The following is a 10,605-nucleotide window of genomic DNA, read 5'->3' on the forward strand; positions in this document are numbered from 1 at the left end:
TCTTCATATCCAAGTTTGCCCAAAAAGGTCTAGTGTAGATCCTTATAATCTTTTCATACAATGGCAAACCATAAGGGGATATTGGTTTCTTTCGGGAGAATCTAATGCAGAGCCTGATTCTAACAACTGTAGATTGATTGGAGATAAATTCCACTAGTTGGAAGATTGTTCAAAACAAAGAGTTTAGGAGAGAAAATCACCATGAAAGGAGTTGAAATCTGATGAATGAGTCAGCATAAAAATGGACCTGACTATGTCGGTCGGGTTTCAACTGCTTTTGTCCAAGCTTTCTTTTCTCCTTACTCTCCATCCTGAACAGTCCTCTTAACAGTCGATATCTATCTCATATCGATATGCAGCAGTTAGAATCAAGTACTCAGTTTTCAATTCAGGTTCTTCAGAAACGCCCTACATCTTGGTACATAGGACAAACTGCATTTCGTGTAATAGTGGGTAGGTAATGAAGATCTAAAGCAACATTCCTAGGATTGTAAGCCACCTTTTAGAAACATTTTTAAACCGTTTACACATGACTTAATTACATATGACCAGTGTTGTCAAAATCATATGATTCACGAGTCGAATCGTACGATTCAAGTCGAGTCAAAGTACAATAGTTTGGAATCGCAGGTATGAATCGGATGATAGTGGAATCGCGATTCGAACCGATAAAATCGTAAAAATCGCACGATTCAACGACCAACGATTCAGTGAAAATGTCTTTTCTTCTTCATATTTCAGATCTTTTTCTTCTTGTACCTTTTTCTTTTTTTCTTGCTTGAACCGAGAAGAGAGAAAGAGACAGAAACAGAGGAGTTGCGGCGCCTTTTGTTTTGACGAAGATATTAGGTCTAGTTAGAAAGACACGTGACTACTTTAAAGAAATGGGTGATCTTTAAAAACTGGGCCAGTCTTAGTAAGTAAACTTATTTGGGCTTTTCTTTCATTTGGACCCCAACTTAAATTCTCAATCCGACAATTGCAAATGGCTCATTTAAACATTCTCCATCCTTGGACCTTAAAATTTCTGTAATTGGATACTTAATAATAATAATAATAATATAAAATATAAAAGAAAATATACATATTTATAAAATGATTTATTAATTTGTGAATCTTACGATTCGCGACTCGATTTGATTTTCGATTCACTGAAAATTAAAAACGAATTGCGATACGATTCGGGAGTTGACAACTATGCATATAAACTGTTTTCACTTGTTCTGGTTACTGATGAAAGTGGAAAATGCAAGCTAGCCTAATTACTTTGCATGTGGCATCTTAGTTGAATGACCCTATAGTGCTCTATGAGCAGGTGGACACTAGAATTCTTGGAGGTAGAGGTAGATAAGGAGACACAAAACCACTCGCTAATAAAAATTGGAATTAGGAGCCACAACAAAGATGAGGAGAATGGAAGTAATCAATAAGTAAAGAACAAGCTTTATAGTACTCTCTTTATGAGGAAAAACACCAGCTAATTAGTGGTCATATTTTTTTCCCACTACACTGATGGAAATGTGTGGGGTTTGTGTGGGGTTTTTCATAGAAAACTGTTAATTCCTTTCTTCTCTGAAACATCCATCGATGTGTTGTTGCATGAGATTGTCGACACTTTTCCTCCTTTTGTGTCTGTGGCTGTGTGATGTGTTGTTGTGTTTGGAAAGGTAATTCCATATTCATATATTCGAGAGTTGTTCATGAAAATGTGTCATAGAAAATAGAGTCTATCTGGTTTGTTTTTGTCATGTGCATCTTCTTGAAAATACATTATTTCGATGATGAACAGTTGGAAGAGATTGTTGGGAATGTAAAGAACAATGAGCCATTCTTGGATTCAGTGTTGCTGCATATGGGAACTATGTACACTAATTTCAGGAAGTATGAGGAGGCCATGGCGATGTATGAGAGAAGCCTTGAAATATTAGAAGGTTTATTTGGTAAGTTTCGAGCTGGTCTATGATTCATGTTCCACGCAATGCAGTTATAGTAATTTAAAAAGTGCAATATTTTTTTTATTTTCTGTGATTCTCTGAAGACATGCTTAGTTTAAAGCGTATCCTTGTGTAGGAAAGAGTGATCCTTTTCTATTACCATCACTTCTGGGAATGGCAAAAGTCTATACTTCTATTGGAAGGGCCTCAAAATCTGTAGAAATCTACCGCCGCACAGTCGATATTCTAGAAAAGAGCAGAGGTGCTGAAAGCCTGGATGTTGTGGTGCCTTTAATAGGTCTTGGAAATCTTTTTATCCGGGAAGGTAAGGCTGCTGATGCAGAAAACTGTTTTTACAGGTAATTTTTATATTCTTGCATGTTCTTTTGTTTGGGTCTAGGCATTATATCACATATTCTGATATACCTATGTGTGTTTTGCATTCTAGAATTTTAAGGACATGCAAAGTTATATGGAGACCATGATGGAAGAGTTGGAATAGCTATGTGTTCCCTTGCTAATGCTAAGTGTGCAAAAGGTAAGCGTTGTACTGCTATTCATAAACCTTTAGTTGTACTTGTTATTTCCATTGAGCTTGTTGCCAGTATTTCTGAACAAAATAAATCACATATTAAAATGAATATCAAAAGGAGTTGGAACCAGGTGGTCTGACCACTGAAAATTATAAAAACACGTCCCAGTATCCAAGCTCTTTCAAGATGCCGTGTCGGACGTTTTGTACCCGTGTCGGACACCAATTCATATATGTGTATCATATTCAGTTAGGCTGAAACTGATTTATACTCAAAACAGCTATTGTACCATATTTCGGTGTTTTCTGATGTGAAGATAGCCCCATTGGCAAACCTACCAGTTGTGCTATGGTGGCCAAAATATCTTTCAAATAGCAAAAGTGGCCAACCTTTGGGATTAAGCATGTTCCAACTTCCGAAGGCTGTGTCTGGTGCAGGGGGTTAGCATACCCTATCCCTTGGAAATAGAGATGTTTTAGTATAGTGTTTGGTCCGAATAAAAAGTTAATACAACATAATACAACATACAAGTCGGTAAAGAGCGTATTCACAAAAATGTAATGCGTTTTCGAGAAGTGAGGAATCCCACAAAAAAACGTTTGATGCTGAAAATCTTCTGTAAAATAATGTGTCGTAGGTTAAACCTTGGACTCTATGTTGTTATAAAGTTACTTTTCAATGAGTGGAATGTTCCCTTTCTACTGGATTGTATATAATATTTGGTGCTTCAAACACCGCCGAATGATAAAGTGGATCCATCTGAGTTTAGGTTTTGTTTTGATGTGACCTGTCACTAGTTAACAAAAGGTGATATCCTTCACTTTCTGCACCATGTGTGTCATGTGAAGCTCATATCAGGTATTAACTGAATAGTGTTAGTTATAGTTCACGTAACAGTTTTGGTTATTGTATTCTTGTCTTTCAGGTAGCTTGGATGAAGCTGTTGAATTATATAGGAAAGGCCTTCAAGTTATAAAGGATTCAAAATACATAGCTATGGATGATGAAGTCATGGAGAAGATTAGGATAGAGTTGGCAGATTTATATCACATTGCAGGAAGGTAGTGACTTCGCTTCCGATATGCCATGGGCTTTTGTAAAGAGTATTTGTACTTTGAAGTTAAAATCCATTATATTTTCCATTTTCCTATTATCTCATTGCTTCCTCAACAACAAAAACACTTTGTTAGGGACAAGTGAATCGCCCGTTATGAAAGGAAAAAAGGAATGTCTGAGATGTGTCTAACCAAATTGTTGTATCCTCAACTGTCTCAGAGAACACGAGGGCCGAGAGCTGTTGAAGGAGTGTTTGCTAACAACTGAGAAGTATAATGGAAACGAACACCCCAGTTCAGTGACCCACCTGTTAAACCTTGCTACCTCATATTCACGCTCAAAGAATTTTGTGGAGGCTGAACGCTTACAAAGGGAAGGTCTCCGGATCATGGAGACGGCTATGGGATCTGAGGATCCATCAATCACTGTCCCAATGTTAAGCCCTGCCGCAACACTTTACCATTTGAAACGGGACGTAGAGGCGGAGCAATTTGCCTTGGAGGCCGTGTGCATCCGTGAAAGGGCAGTCGGGAATAAATCTCTGATATATGGTAAGGGCTTTCCAACTTAGTCCATGACAGAACTTAGTCTTAACCATGACACAAGTTAAGTAGTTAGTTAGTTTATTATTCTTGTTCCTTCACAGAGGATTTTAATCTGTAAAGTCATTCTAACCATTTTATATTTACGCGAGATGAAACGTAAAAGAGTATACACAAGATTTGTTTGAGTTACTTTTAGGCTAATGACTAGCTGATTTTAGTTTACCTTTACAGTTTGAATCTATTTTCTAACATTTTTGGGAGTTTTAGTGTATACACTCTTAGCTAATCTTGTAATGCCACTCCTTTTTGTTTGGGTCGGTGTGTGACTCTGTTTTTGTATTTTTTTCTTGCTGGGGCGGGTATGATATCTGTACCATGGCCCAAATGTCAATGATTTCACTTGTCAATTTGAACTTCCCGAAGTTAAAACATGAAAGCCTGTGTACAAATTTAAGTGTTCTCTAACACATGGACGTCATGGGTTTCAGAGGAAAACATTTGAATGACACACAGTAACGAAGACCTTTCAGATAAAGAGTCCAAGTAGTTGAGACTACCAATAGCGCAAGTGCTCAATATGAGGTGTATTATACACTGTATAGCAGAACCTGACAACAATATTATCTAGTGTTGAGATTGAATGCTAGCTATGGTTATAAACTTATAATGGTGCTTAAATCAGTTTCTTGACCAATGCTGATGGGTATCCTTGGCCATTAAGTACCCCCTCCCCTCCGCCTTTTTGTTTAATAATGTGAAATTGTGAATGATGTGTTGATTGTGCAGCGGAAGCTCTCGACTGTTTGATTTCCATTCAAGTAAGAATAGGGAATGATGATGCTGACGTACTGGCCTTGCTGAAGAGGGTTTTGAGCATTCAAGAGAAAGAGTTGGGTTACGAGAGCGAAGAGGTGGTGACTATGCTGAAAAAAATTGTGTTCTACTTGGAAAAGATGGGAAAGAAGGAGGAGAAATTGCTTCTACAAAGGAGATTGTCTATGCTCAGAACCAAGTACAAAAAGAAGGTTCACTATTAGGGATGTTGGCTCATATCTCTTATGACTTCTTTTTGGATGACGGCAGCTGGGACTGAATCCTATTGGAGCTTCTTTATATGTGAGTTCAACTATTCTCACTTTTCTCCACCTGCACAATTTCATGGAAAGAAACTTTCTTCTACGGTCGGATTCAAGAGTTGCATATGGGATTAGAGGGCAAATCGCCAAATCCCAAATTTTCTCGATGACTACCAGATGAGGATTGAGGAAGTATGCAGTGACAGGTAGATCTTCTGGGATAAGCGTAACTTTGTTCAAAGTTGGAAGTCCAGCCCCTGGAGTGATGTTGGCACATACTCTAAAACCCTTCAAGGATCTTGGTTGCGCAGCAGAAAGGTACAATCTTCATGACAGTATTAGCTACTCATGCAACAAGTCCCCTCCAGTAAATGAGGAAGGGTTGTAAGAGACTAAAGGAGTCTAATGCAATGCTAGGCTGGAGCCAGTAAAGAAAGTAAAGGATACCCGTATTTGTTGTAATCGGTATCAATGGCTATAGGTTTACTAATGGTGAAGTTCTTTGCCATGTTTACTTGAGGGGCTTTGCTAGTTCCTTTTTAACTCTTATAGATTACGACTGACAAGAAGTGGGCTACTTCAGGTGAGATTCCACCACTGATTCACAAACCAATCACTGTCGACAAGTAGGTGGCATGCTACTTTAACCTTGAACTTGAACTTGAACTTAAGTTGGGCAAAATAATGCTGTTTCCTTACAAGCCATAGGTTAATTCTGTTTTCTGCTGCTTTAATAGTAAGGCATGTGTCCTTCTTGACATATCATATCAAATTTGACCTATAAGATTTGGAATCAACATGAGATACATATATGCTATGTTTTATTTGTTTGTCGAGCACTTTTATTATCCTTTCTGTCATTGTGTTTGATATGCCCTTTTGCTTCCTTAAATCTGCAAATACTGGTGCATATAGGAGGACAGACTGGGACAATTTGGCACCTCAACAACAAAATTTTGTATGGGAACTAAGCCAAGCTTTTGCAACTATTTCTATTGTTTCACTAGTAATATGGGTGACATATTTTCTTTCTTTATAAGTTTCAACAGTTGTCAGCAATCTGTGTTTATATATGAGTATCACATTCATAACTTGTAAATACATGTGCCTCAAAACTTATTGTCGTTGAAGATGATACGCCAAAAATAAACTCAACGATTAGTTATACATCTCTTTCTCATATTCTTGTGAGACCACAAACGGTTGTTCATCAACTATGTTTCTCAAACTCTTCATTACACCTTGTTCCTTATTCTTTATGCTAATTGTTAAATCATTTCGTTGATGAAAGGATTAAGAACCACTGATACGTTAGCTAAAAGTTTCAAAAAGTGGAGCATGTATGTTAATAATATGCAAATTATATACACAAAATTCAGTGTTCAATATGAGCCTAGGGATCTAGACGCTTTTGAAAGGTGCCTGCGCCCTTACAGAGAGCCTAGTAGTAGAAGATTATCAATCCTTTTCTGTGGTGATAAACTCGGTATTAGAACAAGGGTGCGAGTGATGTTACCTTTTCAATTTGTTCTCTCTTGTACGGTTATACCTATGCGCTTGATGTCTAATGGCTAACAGAACAACAGAACTCGATTTTCTGGGCAAAGTTGTGAGGCAAAAGGAATCAAAGAGTGTATAAATTGGTTCCAAAAACAATTAGTAATTAGAATTTTTATCGGTAAGAACCTCGAAGTACCTGCACGTGTGTGTAGGTGGCCATTGTTTTGGGTTGTTTTGAATTTGATAAAAGATAAACAATTTTTTTGTAATACACTAAATCATGAATACTGTACAGATTAGTCGGTTACCTATTACCTATTCAAGCTTCAAAATTTTGATTTTAACTAGCAAGTTATGTTCTCATTCATTTATCTTTTTACTACTTAGTTTACAATTAAACCGATGTTAATTCCGGACCAGACTTTGTACAATATTTACACCATTCATAAAGAATTCACACTGATCACATTTGTAATGAAATTTAAATTTTTTATGTCGGCAAAAACAGAAAATTGGATGATCAAAAATTCAAATGAAGTTACGTAGGAAGCAAGTCAACAACAGTCCAGGAAGCATCTTACGATCTTAGCAAAGTACCAAGCATAACATTCAAATGATGACCCACCACCATGCACAAAGGAAGAAGACATTAAGTAAAGAGAAGAGACCGAGTAATAATACACTGTAAAATATGATATTTGTGGCTCCCACATTCTCTCTTTCTTATCACCATTGTCATATACAAACAGCGGAGAGAGTTTTCCATAACTTCTTTGTGGTGGTCTGCTTAGCTTGGTCGATCTTGGACTAGTACTGAGTTTAACATCACTCGATCAATTATATTATATATAAGGTCAGTTTATTACAAATTTTCTTCCTTGTTAGTTGCTATTATACACTTGATTATTACTCTTGTTTTTTAATCGCCATTCTTTGTTAAAGGTTAACAACATAACCATGTTCTGCAAACTTAAACTCTTGATCCATCACTTATTTGAAATGTCCAATGATGACTATCTCTTAAAACTGATTTGTATTTTTAGCTGCTAATTCTCCACCTTTACCTGATTTTAAATGTGTAGATATCCCGTTACGTTTTCCTTTGCTTCTTGTTATTAGAGGTTCAGAGAACAACCAACTGCCCAAACAAACAAGTGAGATTATACATATTCTCTATTTACTTAATGTTATGTATTTTACATATATCCTACTGGAATAGCTATCATGTCTCGTCACTTTAATTAACAACCAATGTGTTGTAATGACAGGTATGGAAGTTGTTGGAGCAGCAGTTGGAAGCGTACTGACTTGTGCGCTTAATCAGTTGGGTGTCAAAAGTCTGAGTGAAGAAATTCAGACATTGAGAAACAAAAAAGGAGATCTGATTGCCAGAGTAAAGGAGGTGGACGAAACATTGCGAATTTCAGAGGTAGAACAAGGAAAGAAGCGCACAAGTGAAGCACAAAATTGGTTGACTAATGCCAACAATGTTATAAATAAGGCGGATGATGTGGACAAGGAAGCCAACGTGGGAAGAAGATGCCTAAGTGGAGTTTTACCTAATTGTTGTTCGCCTAGTTGTTCACGACTGAAATTGCTAAAACAAATTTTGGAGTTCACTGAAGAGATGGTTGGTCTATTAGATGAGGCTAGTCGATTCTCAGAAGAGTCTTTGACGTTTTTGGGAATGGAGATGCCGACTACAAGACTGATTGGTAGTACTGCTAATAAGAACTTCAAGATGGTTTGGGAATATATAGTAGGTGATGAGTTTGAGAAAATTGGTGTCTACGGCATGGGTGGCGTGGGAAAAACCACCATTATGAAGACAATCGATGGCAGCTTTCGTGCAAGAACGTGACGCGTTTTGAAAACGTTTTGTGGGTTACTGTATCTAGAGATGTTGATGCTCAAAAACTTCAACAGCAGATTGCGAACGTAGTTGATTTGGATCTTTCTGCTAGACAAGATGAAGCTAGTAGATCGCCATCACTATTTTGTGCATTGCAAAGAAAGGGAAAGTTTGTACTTTTCTTGGACGACATATGGGAGGCATTTGATCTACATGAGCTAGGAGTTCCCGAACCTTCAAAAGACAATGGGTGCAAGATAGTATTAACTACTAGATCATTGGAAGTGTGCAGAGGGATGTTGTGCCAGAAAGATGTCAAAGTTGAACCGCTTTCTAAGGACGAAGGATGGGAACTGTTCTTGGTAAATGTCGGCGAGGAGCTTGTTCCCGACGTGAAAGAGATTGCAAAAGAAGTTGTTGCGGAGTGTTGTGGTTTGCCGCTTGCAATCCTCACAATTGGGCGAGCTATGAGAAGCAAAGATGTTGGTGATGTTGATGAGTGGCGAGTTGCATTATCAGATCTACAAGAATGTACAAGTTTGAACATGGCCATGGAGGAGAAAGTCATTCAGCGTCTAAAATTCAGTTACGATCAATTGAGGGAAAACCACCAGAAGTGTTTCTTATATTGTGCATTGTATCCTGAAGATTATAAAATCAACACAAGTGAGTTGATTGAGTATTGGGTTATGGAAGGGTTAGTCAAGGGATCGAGCAAAGAAGATGAAATGCGTCGTGGCCGTGTTATACTGAATAAACTGAAAGGTTGTTGCATGCTAGATGAAGTTTCTTTAGAAGGTCCTCTTCATTTTGAAGTTGATAGGGACTTTGTTAAAGTGCATGATTTGATTAGGGATATGGCTCTTTACATCACAAAATCTAAATCTAAATTCATGGTCAGAACTGGGCTTTCATCAACAGAAATACCGCATGAAGATGATTGGTCGGAAGATCTTGAGAGGGTTTCGTTTATGGATAGTAAAATAGAAAATATTCCAATTATTCCGAAATGCCGAAAACTCTTGACATTGATCCTTGGTCAGAAGTATCCTGCTGCACTGAAACACATTGCACATAGTATTCCTGGTGCACTGAAACACGTTGCACCTGGTTTTTTTATGCACATGAATAGTCTGACGGTTCTCGATTTATCTGGGACTTGTATTGAGTCGTTACCAGATTCACTTTCTGATTTGGTGAATCTTCGTGGTTTACTCTTACTTGATTGTCGGAAATTAGTTAGAGTGCCTTCTCTATCCAAGCTTGAGTCACTGAGAGTGTTGAAGCTCACATATTCGGCCATAGAAGAACTGCCTCATGGGATGGAAATGTTGGCCAACCTCAGAAGCCTTGATCTCAGCGGCAATTCTAAATTGAAAAAGAAATGATCCCTTCAGTTGATATCCAAGTTTTCTTTACTTGAAGAGTTACAATTGAGAGGAATAAATCGGGAATATGTGTATCTTGTGAGAAAGAGGGAGAGATTTAGATGCGGGAACTCTCAAGCTTGACACACTTGGAGAATCTTACAATCCAATTTCACGAGCTGTCGGACTTTATTTCCTATGGTGAATTTACAAACTTTGAAAAGTTAAAAAAGTATTTTATTCTAATGGAAAGAGAAGCATATTATTTGGAAAGTCAGCACGAGGGAATTCTATGTTTGTCCAACTCAAAGGGTATTCCTTGTAATGCCCTCCGACTTCCGAAAAGCATTCAATTTCTTCAAGTTCAACATTTCGCAAGATTATCAGAGTTTCCCTTCCTACAATGGGTGGAGAACATGGGTATCGCATCGTGTCAGAGTCTAAGCAAGATATATGAGAAGGTCCCAGCACACGGAGTTTTTCCTTGTTTGAAGAGGTTAGAGATCTGGAGTTGTCGTAATATCAAAGTTTTCTTGTCGTCTAGGTTGCTTCAACAGCTTCTTAACCTTGAAGAGATCATCGTGGGGGATTGTAAGCAATTGGAGGAGCTAGTGGTAGCGGATGGAGATGAGAGTGGTGCCATTCCAGTACTCCCGAGGTTAAATTATCTTGATTTAATAAGATTACCAAAACTGAAGAGCACTTGGAGTCAACTATTCATGTACAGCAACTCTTGGCAGTC

General features: G+C 37.8%; 2 pseudogenes across 2 annotated transcripts in view; both read left to right on the forward strand.

The window, feature by feature from the left end:
* Positions 1 to 9,884, forward strand: part of LOC147496105 (disease resistance protein At4g27190-like) — a 99,845-nt pseudogene extending 89,961 nt beyond the window's left edge. The window contains exon 3 of the transcript XR_015199582.1: positions 7,913 to 9,884. The product of XR_015199582.1 is annotated as a disease resistance protein At4g27190-like (transcript). The remainder of the gene's footprint in view (positions 1 to 7,912) is intronic.
* Positions 354 to 5,980, forward strand: LOC147496110 (uncharacterized; annotated as a pseudogene). The gene is made up of 8 exons (XR_015198237.1): positions 354 to 443; positions 553 to 630; positions 1,790 to 1,940; positions 2,071 to 2,293; positions 2,383 to 2,472; positions 3,393 to 3,528; positions 3,743 to 4,074; positions 4,855 to 5,980. The product of XR_015198237.1 is annotated as an uncharacterized LOC147496110 (transcript).
* Positions 9,885 to 10,605: the final 721 nt, after the last annotated feature.

This window comes from Coptis chinensis, chromosome 6, assembly GCF_015680905.1.
Source record: "Coptis chinensis isolate HL-2020 chromosome 6, ASM1568090v1, whole genome shotgun sequence".
NCBI lineage: Eukaryota > Viridiplantae > Streptophyta > Magnoliopsida > Ranunculales > Ranunculaceae > Coptis > Coptis chinensis.